At 37.6% G+C, this 13,256-nt stretch overlaps 1 protein-coding gene across 1 annotated transcript in view; it reads left to right on the forward strand.

Annotated features, from left to right (window-relative positions):
- Window positions 1–13,256, forward strand: part of LOC133524502 (mucin-2) — a 157,134-nt gene that overhangs the window by 139,287 nt on the left and 4,591 nt on the right. The window lies entirely within an intron of this gene.

Genomic DNA, 13,256 nt, shown 5'->3' on the forward strand with positions numbered 1-13,256 from the left:
AGGAATCCACGTTTTTAGGGTTCCGTAGCCAAATGGCAAAAAACGGAACCCTTATGGATTCGTTAGATCCGTGTGTCTGTCCGATTATGTCACAGCCACTTTTTTCCGAAACTATAAGAACTATACTGTTCAAACTTGGTAAGTAGATGTATTCTATGAACTGCATTAAGATTTTCACACAAAAATAGAAAAAAAAAACAATAAATTTTGGGGGTTCCCCATACTTAGAACAGAAACTCAAGTTTTTTTTCATCAAACCCATACGTGTGGGGTTTCTATGGATAGGTCTTCAAAAATGATATGAGGTTTCTAATATTATTTTTTTCTAAACTGAATAGTTTGCGCGAGAGACACTTCCAAAGTGGTAAAATGTATCCCCCCCCCCCCCTGTAACTTCTAAAATAAGAGAATGATAAAACAAAAAAATATATAATGTACATTACCATGCAAACTTCCACCGAAAATGGGTTTGAACGAGGTCTAGTAAGTAGTTTTTTTTTATACTACGTCCTCAAATTAATTTTTTTTTTCATCATACCCATACGTATGGGGTATCTATACGGACTTTTTAAGAAATAAAATATGTGGTAAAATGTGTGCCCCCCCCCCCCCCCCTGTAACTTCTAAAATAAGAGAATGATAAAACAAAAAAAAATATGATATACATTACCATGCAAATTTCCACCGAAAATTGGTTTGAACGAGATCTAGTAAGTAGTTTTTTTTTAATACGTCATAAATGGTACGGAACCCTTCATGGGCGAGTCCGAATCGCACTTGGCCGCTTTTTTAATGCTTGCGTAACTTAAACCTTTGTCCATAGTCTTTATTTTTCCTAAAGAAGTTTAACTCAAAACGGAAAACTTTTTAGAAAAGCAGGCCCAATCGAATTTATACGATGACTGTTGAAATTATCTTTTTCATTATAAAAACTGCAATAGTATTAGAATAAAAAAATGGTATACGTACATATGACTCTAGACATGTTATCGGATAGATAGATAGATCAATCAAATCATAATCATAACTTATCTTATTTTGACATGTGCAATGAGATTGTATTAGATATCATACTTATTCGTGTGCAATTAAGTAGCCAACAGTTTCCCAATCACGTCCTAGTCACGCCAGTTAGTAGGACACTATTAGTCAGTAATTGAAAGTCAAGAGCAGTGAGCGTTGAACCCAGCACCATAGTTAACTGATCGGCGATAAGATTTCCCGTGGAAATCGTGACGGCGTTATGAGGGCTGCGGTCAACTGATTGCCTGTGGTTACTGTTTATATTGACTGAGTTACGGTGTAATCATGACATGTAATAAGCAGTTCATTTCGTACTAATCTTTCCATATGACATAAATATTGGCATTTGAAAATATATTTTTAAGCGCTAGTGGCCTAGCGGTAAGAGCGTGCGACTTTCAATCCGGAGGTCGCGGGTTCAAACCCCGGCTGGTACCAATGAGTTTTTCGAAACTTATGTACGAAATATCATTTGATATTTACCAGTCGCTTTTCGGTGAAGGAAAACATCGTGAGGAAACTGGACTAATCCCAATAAGTGGATTAGTTGTCAAGACTCCAGGCTCCCATGAGCCGTGGCAAAATGCCGGGACAACGCGATGAAGAAGAAGAAGAAGATGAAAATATATTGGAGTGGTAAATCAATAACTACTTATTCTAATAGGAATAGAATTTTAGAAAACTCACCTAGCACAGAAAATCGCTATCTTTCTTTAGTTATCGCCATTAATATGAAAATACAATACAATATGGATAACAAATTATTAAAATAAAAACTTTTCATCTATCGTTTTGGAATTGGAATACAGTTTATACAATATCTACCTACATATATACCTATTAGGATAACAACATGCTTAGAAAGGCACCGGTAAGTCGGCAGGGCTTCAGGTGTAACAGGTTAGAACTCATCTTGGTTTCCAACTTTTCTCCGCCATTCATGTTTTGTCCGGCGTTTAGTCCTCAGGCGGTATGGTGACGTAAAGCACAGCACGACTAAGATGAAAGCCCGCACAGTTTCTCTGCGTAATTGTTATATGACAGATAACTGAACGCTTCAAATTTAGGCCGGTTCCGCTATCTGTCGGTATACGTAATTTGCTAAAACTTTACTTGATTCGCAACCAATAAATATAAATTAACTATGAAATTGTCACAAGTGGTTGACCATCAAAACTTCAGCAACCTTGTCTAGGTTTTCGCATCTGCTTATACGGCGGAGAGGTCGACAACATGTCTCGACCGTACAAATACCGGCGATCTTTGAGGCACTTGTCTTCAAATAAGCGTTGATTATGGTACATATTTACTTAAAAGTCCGCCGCCGCAAGATTGGTTCTCCATACAAAGTTGATTAAGATCTCATTTTAAAACGTCTAGCTAGATTACTCTGAAACTTTAAACCTACTTACAATAGGATAAGGTACCTATATCTATGCATGTAATTAGTTTATGTAAAATACAGCGAATTAAAGTTTTTCATACAATACAAATTTTTGCTCTATTTCGTTTGTTTTATGTGCAAAGTGTCATTGTATCAAGTGTTGGATTTTTCTGAAAACATGTCATTCAATCTTGCACAAAATATCAATTCACATGTCGAAATTTTCGTTAATGTTTAATTAGCGTGACTTTAAGTCGTCCACTTTTGTGGATTCCTCAGGGTATTGTCATGTATTGTTGTCTTTACAATTTGTAATAAACCTCGTTCCGTTCAAGGTTCCTTCCTGAAGCATTGTTTATTTGAGGTGCAAATATTTTCATCGTTAGATCTATAATTAGTTCTTTCAAAACAAGAACAAGTAGGTACTAATAACTTACATACTTGAGTAGGTATTATGTATTTTTGTAGTTTTACCTGGGCACTTTGCGTCAATATCTAATTATAAATTCAATTAATATAGCTTTCGAAATAATACGGTTGCAATAAATAATCATTTACTTACTTGCATAATAATTAGGTACAATGCGTAATTTCGATCAAGTGAAAACTGTATAACAAAATCATCTGGTCAGTTAATATCCTGGTGAAAGTTAAAGTTAATATGCAATACTTAATATTTTTGCTCTAAAATATTAATACCTATTACCTATATATACCTAATCCTTACAAATATGTCTGGCATGTCTGCTGTTCCTTTCTGTGTTATCTATTTTACTCCAAGAGTAAGCAATTAAATCATCAATTATCTCGTATATGGAATTCCTAATTACAGTAACAGCCATTTCTTTTAGCCACGCCCACGCAGCAATCTATTGGTAGAAACTAATAGAATAGCATCGGGGTTTCTAATATTTGCAATGTTCTCACGCGAGCCTCGGTATGAGATATCAACCGGCTATTCGTTTTTGCGCCTTCAAATGTTCACAGCTTATTTGTTATTTATGAACGGGTATAAATCGGTATAATGTTATAAATACATATAGTATTTACTCCTGCCTTTTCTTTTAGACTACTAGGAGACTTGGAGCCTCGAAACGGGCACACCGGTGGTAAGTAATTAAAATGTATTCGGTGCGTCCTTCTCGGGCAAGTCCCCACCTCAAACATGCCGGCCCTGGTTGCCTCTTCGCTTCACCGTGGGTGACCAAGGCACGGCGACTAAGCCCCTCCACCACCACGCACGACAAGGTGGGCAACCCGCGGGGGGTAGTCGGTCTATCCTGACCTAACCTAACCTAAACCACACCTGACTCGGAAAATTCGACGTATCTTCTATTTAAAATAGATTTCATTCAACCCATATTTGTTATTTTAAATTCAGTCTGCAAAAAACTGTCAGTACTATCAATATTATTATGTAACCCAGTTATGTACAAACTCCAGCAAAATAAAAAATAAATTTGCATACAAAGAGATATAAACCGCTATTTTTATTAATAGTATTAAGTTTAATTGTTATTAACTTTATAAATCAGTTAAACCGTATCACGCGAGCTGTGTGGCAATAAAAACATAAACGCACTTTTCACGGTCGGGTCAATTTGCACGGGTTGCCGATGCACACACAATAGAGTTACAACAACTCGCATGATTCGTGATATGTTTTGGAATTGCGAAGTATTTATATGTAAGTACCTAATATTATTTTATGCAAAAAAGCGATAGATGTAGAAAGGCCAAAGCAACCGTATATCATCTTAAAAGAAACTATCCTCGCAAGGTGTAATCGAATTGGATACTTTCATAAATCTAATAAAGTTGCAAAGGGTGACTGCTATAGACTGACTGACTTGCCCCTCCATGGTAATTAGCCACTGCATAGTAAGGCAGAAAGAAACAAGGCAATATAAGTCTTATTGTTAAGAGTGACCACTTACTATGGAGAGGTCAATAACTATAGCAGTCAGTCTATTTTTTTCCCTATTCGAATAAAACATTCAATTCTATTTATCTTCTTTTCCTCGGCGAGTATGCGCCCACTGTTGGGCATACGCCTCTCCAAATCTCCTCCAAGCAGCCAGATTTGCTGTTTTTCTCCTCCAGAGTGGGCCTGCAATCTTTTTGATGTCATCCTCCCATTAAGTTGGAAGTCTGTGATCCCGTCTTTTTGAACAATTGGTCTATGCAATTCGATTTAGTACTTAGGAAATACGTTCAAATTTCCCTATGAAATATTTTGTATGGTAGAAGAACGATAAAAATAGTCTTAAATTTGAACGATAATCGTCATGAAAGTCTACGCCTATCCAAAGCCTTATGACCCTATGCTGTTTCGTTAGGTGATAGAAGAATACTTCTACATTATGTGTACAAAATGACTAATTGTTTCAGATCGAAGTCATTCTACACAGAAACGTTTTTTTTGGCTATTAAATTCATTAACAGGAAACTAGTACTCATTAGGAACACGTTTCGAACATTTAGTTGCAAATTTTCATTCATGTCTTAGGTTCGATAATGATCCATTCCATTCATCCATCATTTGCTGAATGGGCCAATAAAAAGTACCTACAACTCCAATGCAACATCATTAAAACTACCATATACCTAATCAAAAGATTGACGTTTACATATTACTTCCTACAAATCAAACTAATCATATCGGATCATACATACTAGTATTACATACATGTGTAAAATATGTACCTATGAATATTTATAAACCGCTCTCCATTCTCGATCACTAATGATCACATTGCTTCCATATTTAATAATATAGGTACCTACGATACGTTAATCATGCTAATTCATATGAAAATTTTGATTCCCTATCTTTTTTTTTATACTACGTCGGTGGCAAACAAACATACGGCCCGCCTGATGGTAAGCAGTATCCGTAGCCTATGTACGCCTGCAACTCCAGAGGAGTTACATGCGCGTTGCCGACCCTAACACTCCGCACCCTCATTGAGCTCTGGCAATCTTACTCATCGCCAGGAACACAACACTATGAGTGATATTTGGCTGCGGTTTTCTGCGGCATCATGCTTATAAATGATTATTTTCCACTCAGAGTCCGAGGAAGGGGTCTTAAATTAGGAATTTCCGAAGGAGTAATGATTTCTTAAAATCCGGGGCGGCATCGAGTAGGTACTAGTATTTTTTAATAATTTTGGACATTTAGTTATTTGTAGCTACACAATTCTTTATCACTGTTTTTTAAGGTACAGAATCAGAACACTAAATTTTTCATACTAAAAACTGAACTGTCACTCTATACATGAGAATAACAGCGCCCTCTTGGCAATGATCATATATTTCTGGTCGGGCTTTACATAAATTTCATTCATATTACTCGTAGTGCTAGAGCAAAAAGAAATTCCGTGCATAATGGAATATAATACCTATATAATGTATTTCGTTTATTCACGATGACGCGCAAATTTGTTAAATCTAAACTTTAATCACGTTACAATACGAGTCAAGGCACGCGTCTTCGTGAATGACACGATCTAAAGTGTAATTTAAAAGTTTATGACAACACGTTTCGGCTCTATACAAACTAATCACGCTGCATTATTCTCGTTTCGCGTGTTCGATCCGCTCATATTAGACGTAACCACGGGCCTTATTCTCAATGCCAAATTATTATGCCAAAATTATATTGAAAATAGATTTTAAGGTTTTCGTAACTCGCATTATACTTGAGTATTTTTAGTCACTCGCGAGACATATTTCTGAGAGCCTAGGTGTCCATATTCAAACACTAAGAGCGCTAAGGACGTTGACCGGATCACGTTGAAATAGTGCTGCATAATTTTGTGTACCCATTTATTGTACAGGGAAGGATTTTCATACAAAATAAACAATACCTCGCTACGAGTATTTTACCTGGTAAAGTTAAAAACATACGAGTATGTAGCGAATGCAAAGTTTTAATCTTAATACAGATTCCAGTGCCAATTAGTGCCAACCATGCACCGAAAGTAATTGCAATCCGATTTTTTTTAAAGTTATACACAAGAAATAATTCCAAAATGAAGTAAACAATCTAACATAAGACTGGTTTTATTTAAAATAACAGTCTGGTCATTATCATGCGTAACCCTCATCTCACCTGGGTTGTCCCGGCCATCTGCCACGGCTCATGGGAACCTGGGGTCCGCTCAGCAAACAATCCAAAGAAATGGCGTAGGCACTAGTTTTTTACGAAAGTTACTGCCATCTGACCTTCCAACCCAGAGCAGCAACTAGGCCTTATTGGGTTTACATCACGCCTATCAGCCGGGACAACGCCAGGTAAATGGAAATACGATGTTTTCCTTCACCGAAAAGTGACTGATAAATATCAAATGATATAACGTAGGTACATAAATTCCGTAAAACTCTTTGGAAATAAATTTCCGTTTCCGAATATAGTCCCATAATAGAGGAGCCGGTGAATTACGTTCGGCATCTCGGGAGAAAGTTCTGGGTCAACACTCACTGCCACCGCGTTGCGTCATGGCGTCACGTGAGAATATAACAACAAACAACGGTCGATTGTGGCGAGTCTGCGTTAACGGTAATTCAATTAAAAGGCTATAGATTGTTGCTGTTTTGTATGAATTGATGAGTAAATTGTGGGTAAGTGTACGTTGTATGACGATAAAAATGCGAGTAGGTTCTGGGTTAGTAAACGTTTGAAAGACTGTTATTTATTGAAATTCCCAAGCTGATTAAAAACAAATGCAAAGGATACGAACGTCACTCACTTCACTGGTTTCACCGAAATAGAACAATCACAAATATTTAAATAGTGTGCCTTAGTTTTCTTGAAATAAAAATTAATAAAGTAAGATAAATTATAAAGGTTCCAAGTAAAAAATAGTTGCTTTTATTACTTTACCGTGAACCTCCACGGCATTATTCTATGCAAGCAATGAGGAGTGGGGGCCTAGCCAAGTTAACAATTGTACGGTCAGCTGCAGAAAAAAAAAGAAGCCCCTGCATACCAACTTCTATGCAGAGGGGTACCTTTTCTCTGCAGCTGACTGTACATCGAGAAACACCGATTTAAATAAAATGTGGGAATGACATATGGAACAAAAAGTCACGTGATCAGTTCCATACATTATTTCACGTTCGATTGCCGTTTTCAATCAACAGTTGTCATCTTGTCTGTTTGTACCAAACTATCAGCCGTTTTCTGATTTTAATAATGTTACGAATTAGATTTGGATTATATATGGATCTAATCTGTCAGTGTCAAAAGTGACATTTTTTATTGATACTTCAAGTTATGTTAGGCTTTATCCCCTGCTAACTCTTTAACTGGTTCGTTTGCAGCATCAGCTTTAGTCGTAACCTAACATATCCAGTCAGTTTCCTCTGATGCGCGGTGAAAGCGCGCGGTCAAGTGTATCGGAGATCTGCACTTTCATAGTCGAGTCGTCGCGAAACGAGATGCAATGGTCTGTCGATTTGTAAAACCTGGTTTCGAGCGCTCAACTGATAGGAGGCATAATTATGTACCAATTAGAGATCGGAGCTATACTGGCTTACTAAAGCACTGAGTCAGCTGTTTATAATATCGATTTTTATAATAGGTAAGGCTCATTCTCAAAAATGTGGCACCGTGGATTTTTTTTTTCACAAAGGTTCTATTGCATCCCTTTTCATTTGGAATCGTTAGATTAAACAATTGATAAATCTTGAAAAGAAGTTAACCCTTTGATTGTTTTAGAAGAGAATATAGCAAAGAATTATATTGAGAAATTGGTGTGGTTTTTAACACCGTTTGCACCGTTGGATAACATCGGGACTTATTCAATGCAAGCAATTTCTATCAAATTATCTTTCCACTTCCTCTGTTCCTAAAGACAGTTTCGAAAAGTTTCCAACACAATAAAACCAGGTACTCATTAAAGATAATATATTCCCACGCCGGTGTCGCCAACGCGCCATGGTCATCATCATCATATCCCACCATTGAGCAATTCACAAAATTTCGCCACCCGCCCTACGTGTGGGAAATTCGCCCATGTTGTTATTGAAATAAGGTTCTATTACTGCGTCTCACGCGTTGTTGTAACGCTGTTTTTGATCTGGATCTGGTAAACTGAGTTCTAATCGACGCTTTGTTGTTTTATCTAAAGCATCCCAAATCGCGTGTAAAATGTAGCTGGTATTTAGAACAAGTGCCCTTGTAAGTCTTGCTTTATTGTGCTCGGTGAGGTGTTTATTTCGAGAAATTCTCGGTATAATCGGTGAATATACATAAAAAAATAGCCACAACCGATTTCCTCCTTCTCGGAAAAGAAGTCGGTAAAAAATGTATGAATTTTTCCCAACATAATATTTACCTATACAACTAATCTTCAAGCTTTCATTCTAGGCAGATAAATCTCAATAATAGATAGGGCAATGGTAGTCCTCAACACCATCAATTCAGTCATTCTCATTTTTTGATCAATCGGGTGCAAGCCACTTCGAGGTAATCTACTGTAATGATCGGCAACCCTCAGCTCGAAAGTCGCATGGATTTGTTTCATATCATTAAGACATGCCAATGGATAGTTACTTTTCTCTAGTCTTTGTCTGGAGGCTAGTTGTGTGTACACCTCTCTATAACGAAATTATACAACACTGTACACTAAGACAATAAACAGTGTGAATAAAATCGTGTTAGTAATGGAATACGAGATTGTTATCGCTTTCGCTCGACAGCGACACTTGCATTGTCACTTCGTCTCAGCGACGTTAAAAAGATACTTTATCTAAACATGAATCTATGCCAAACAAGAACCTGTCAGCTAGAGCGGAAATCCGGCTCGAAGGACCATGTAGATCGTTGCATAATTTTCCTGTTGAATGTAAAGGAAAAAATGACAATTTAGCAGCTGCCAGTTGGATTGGCGGTAAAGCCATCCCCTTGAACTACCTAGTCGTACTTACTCAACTCGGCACAGGTAATATATAATAACATATAGGTACCTCTACACATTTCTATACTTTAGTAATATGGATACGTATAAATTGATAGAATACTGTTTATTGGGCATCTTAATAAAAAAACCAGTACAAAAAGCAGTTGAAGATATAGATAGACAATAGACTAGACGGCTTCAAGACATCCTTTGGGTAGCGGAATCAATTAAAGTAAGTCAAGAAGTGTTACTAAATCATTTGTGAAGCCCACTGCAGTACCCACATACACAGTTAATAAACACACACATGAAAATTAGCTAATTGAAAAACGGCGCTTAAATAAATAATTTTAGATACATATAATAATGTTTAGCTGATTACTGCAATGTTTCACTAAGTACCGTTATAATTAAACGTTTCAGCTCTAGGTCGTACTATTAAACCGATTCAGTTTGTCTTAGCTTTATCTCGCTTTCAAGACATGTGGATCATTAGATATAGATATGTCAATGTTAGTTATTAAACCTCCCATTGAATTAGAAATGCTAATTATGACCCAGCGCGCTCCCACGTCAAAACAAATCGATTATTGTGAAACGATGGAGAAATGATCCGATTAATCGCTGAGAACACTATTGATCTCGTTTTACACACGTTGTGCTCGTTATACTTGTGGGGCAACGCTTATGTAAGGTTTTTATCGGCTCGGGATTAAACACTGCTTGATTAGATCTAGATGTTTAAGCGGATAGTGGACGACTGCTTCTCCATACAAACGCTGTCTTCATTTTCCTCTCTGAATGTTGACATTATTAAAAGTATGTTAACGGGAGATAATGTATATTACCAGAGCGGTATTTTTGGCTATGCCCCTTAGCGCCGAGTTTCTGGCAACAAAACACTATACAGGGTGGAGAGGTTTAGTCCGTAGGCGGCTGGGAGAAAAATCTCCAGCGCAGCCGACTCGGGCATGCTGCCGGATTACCTCTACCTCTGACAAAAAAAACTATGCTCCATTGATTTACTTTTTTCTATTTTTAGGATTCCGTACCTCAAAAGGAAAAAAAAACGGAACCCTTATAGGATCACTTTGTCGTGCGACCGTCCGTCCGTCTGTCTGTCAAGATCCTTTATGCGCGTTAAGGTATCGAGTTGAAATTAAAACCATATAGTCAGGTTTACAGTCTCCTGAAGCTGTGAAAGTAACAAACTTCTAAGTTAACGTAAAAAAAGGATACAGCCGTTTCTGCCGCAAAAAACGACGCTCTCAAGGGAATCAAAATTTATAGGGTACTTCCCGTTGACCTACAACTATGTTTGGCATGTAATATCTTCTTTCACTAGAAATACAGGGAAAAGTCTCAAAATTATAAATCTGTAATAATAAAGGCAAGTTTGTACGGAACCCTCGGTGAGGGAGTCCGACTCGCACTTGTCCGGTTTATTAAATTGTTATCAGAGTTATAAAACGTGAACTCCTTAGAGGTACCGTGTGACGTATATTTATTTATTTTTGTCGGTTTGAAATAAATACGGATTAAGAAACCACATTTCTTTATTTGACAGGTTTTAGGTCCTATTGAGTACAAACTAGTTATACTAAATCAACAATTGGTTATATACAAAGTGGATCAGTGAACATTCAGTAAACAATCATATCCGATGTTACATAAACCAGAAATACGTGAATAACTTACAATGGACTAGGTTATTCGGACACAGACAACGCTCTTTTCTGAAATCAATCAACTCTACAAGTCTTATGTATCTAATAAGCATCAAAACTATTATCTAATGTATATAAAGAGTACTAACTTGAACCCAACTGCTGCCATTTATCGTGAAAACTGAAAGCAAAGTCTTCTTTTCTATTAAGTAATACATTTGAGTTTTTTATAAGTCCATAGTGCACAACGATTGCCGAATAAAGCAATGGACCATATCGATTAAACAAACTTACAATTAGATACGTACCTGTCGTGCCGAAACATCTTTACAAAACCTCGGTCCGTCTTATTGTTCTAGACGTTGATTCAACCATTCAAACCTGCCATACGTTAGTTGATGTCTAACAATGGTATCGCTCCAAATATGATTCTATTAGGCGTTCTTCACATTGGGTGCGGACCTGCAAGCCGCTCTGAGGGCCTAGCCAAGATGCCAATATGTTTGTTAAAACTAACAATGGTGCCCTTCCAAATATGATCATATAAGGCGTTCTTCACATTGGGTATTGGCAATCGTTTGCGCCGTAACAAACGAAAGGCTAATGTCTCTTTGTCGCACTTATAATTATGGAAAAGTGATATACCTAGAGACATCACCGTTTCTTTCGCTGCGGCGCAAACGATTGGCATTTTGGCTAAACCCTCTGTTGTGCGAGCGAGACATCACTATATACATGCATAGCGCTGTCTTGCTCACACACCCGAGCGACGTATGGATACACAGTGTGATAACCTCGTGACCCTTTGTTTGTCCATAATTACCGGCCAGTTAACGATGCCTTGTGGAACTTCCGCTCGTTTCACGGGTGCTCGAGAATGGACAATGGTGTATGGATGTGTGCATTGCAGTGTATCGATACTATCGATGTTAATTAGCGAACTCGGTTATGATTTGCTTGCTGATATCAAGACAAACAGCACTTTCACTGCGATTATTTTAGTGTTTTAGGTGCAGTTCAGACTGGAAAGCTAGGCGTATGAATACAAATTAAATCAGAAGCTTCCAGGTCGTGCAAGACAACCGTTACGAAGGACTTGAAAAAACTAAATTAATCAAATAACTTCTTACGTTTGAAAAGTTTCAAGCCTTTTGCATTTCGAGCACCCCAAAGAAATAGATATACTTAACAAGAAACCTGCGGTATTTCCGGACCGATACGACCTTCAAACCTTCAAGAAAAGAGCGTACTCCCATCTTAAAGGCCGGCAACGCACTTACAACCCCTCTGGTGTTGCAGGTGTCCATGGGCGGCGATAATCACTTACCATCAGGTGATCCGTCTGCTCGTTTGCCTCCTCTACCATAATGAAAAAAAAAAAAAAAAAAGTCAGTTGATTAAAAAATGGCAGCAAACTTTTGTCCCTTTGCAATTATGAAACTTAAAAGCGGTTTTCAATACCCTCTAGCGTTCTACCCTGTTCTACGACAGCATGTCAACCCGTTCATCTGTTAACATTGTCTCCGTTATATCATTAATCAAACGAAAACTATTTGTCACGTCGCCGAGTTGCTCAATATCTGCTGTTTAAACGTTGGCAATGCTAAGTAAGCTACACTCTAATGACCTATGTGTATGCAATCTACCGATCGTAGTTTTGACGACCGGTTTGGCCTAGTGGGTAGTGACCCTGCCTACGAAGCTGATGGTCCCGGGTTCAAATCCTGGTAAGGGCAATTATTCGTGTGATGAGCATGGATATTTGTTCCTGAGTCATGGGTGTTTTCTATGTATTTAAGTATTTATAAAATATTTATATATTATATATATCGTTGTCTAAGTACCCTCAATACAAGCCTTATTGAGCTTACTGTGGGACTTAGTCAATTTATGTAATAATGTCCTATAATATTTATATTTATTTATTTATTTATTTATTTTAATCTTCCTCGTTTCAGTGCGAGCCTTTAACAGCAGTGGCAGTATGGTTCCATTTTTATCGCTTGTCGCTATGTCCGTCACTTTCGCACTTGTGTACTTATTAGAACGTGACGGGCATGGTGACAAATGATAAAGAGCCGACCATCTTAGCCCTACTGGCTCCATTAAAAAGGTTTTCTGCGCCATCCGAATGATTTCGCAACTGTACCTACAATGAGAGCTTTAATAATCTACTCAGTATCAATCCTGAAGTCAGGTGTGCATGTCCTAACAAAAGGGTCTAGTCAGCCTAAGCTTTACCTGACTCTAAAATGAACTAGTACTTATGGTTTC

Source organism: Cydia pomonella, chromosome 13 (genome assembly GCF_033807575.1).
Source record: "Cydia pomonella isolate Wapato2018A chromosome 13, ilCydPomo1, whole genome shotgun sequence".
In the NCBI taxonomy this organism is placed as follows: Eukaryota; Metazoa; Arthropoda; class Insecta; order Lepidoptera; family Tortricidae; genus Cydia; species Cydia pomonella.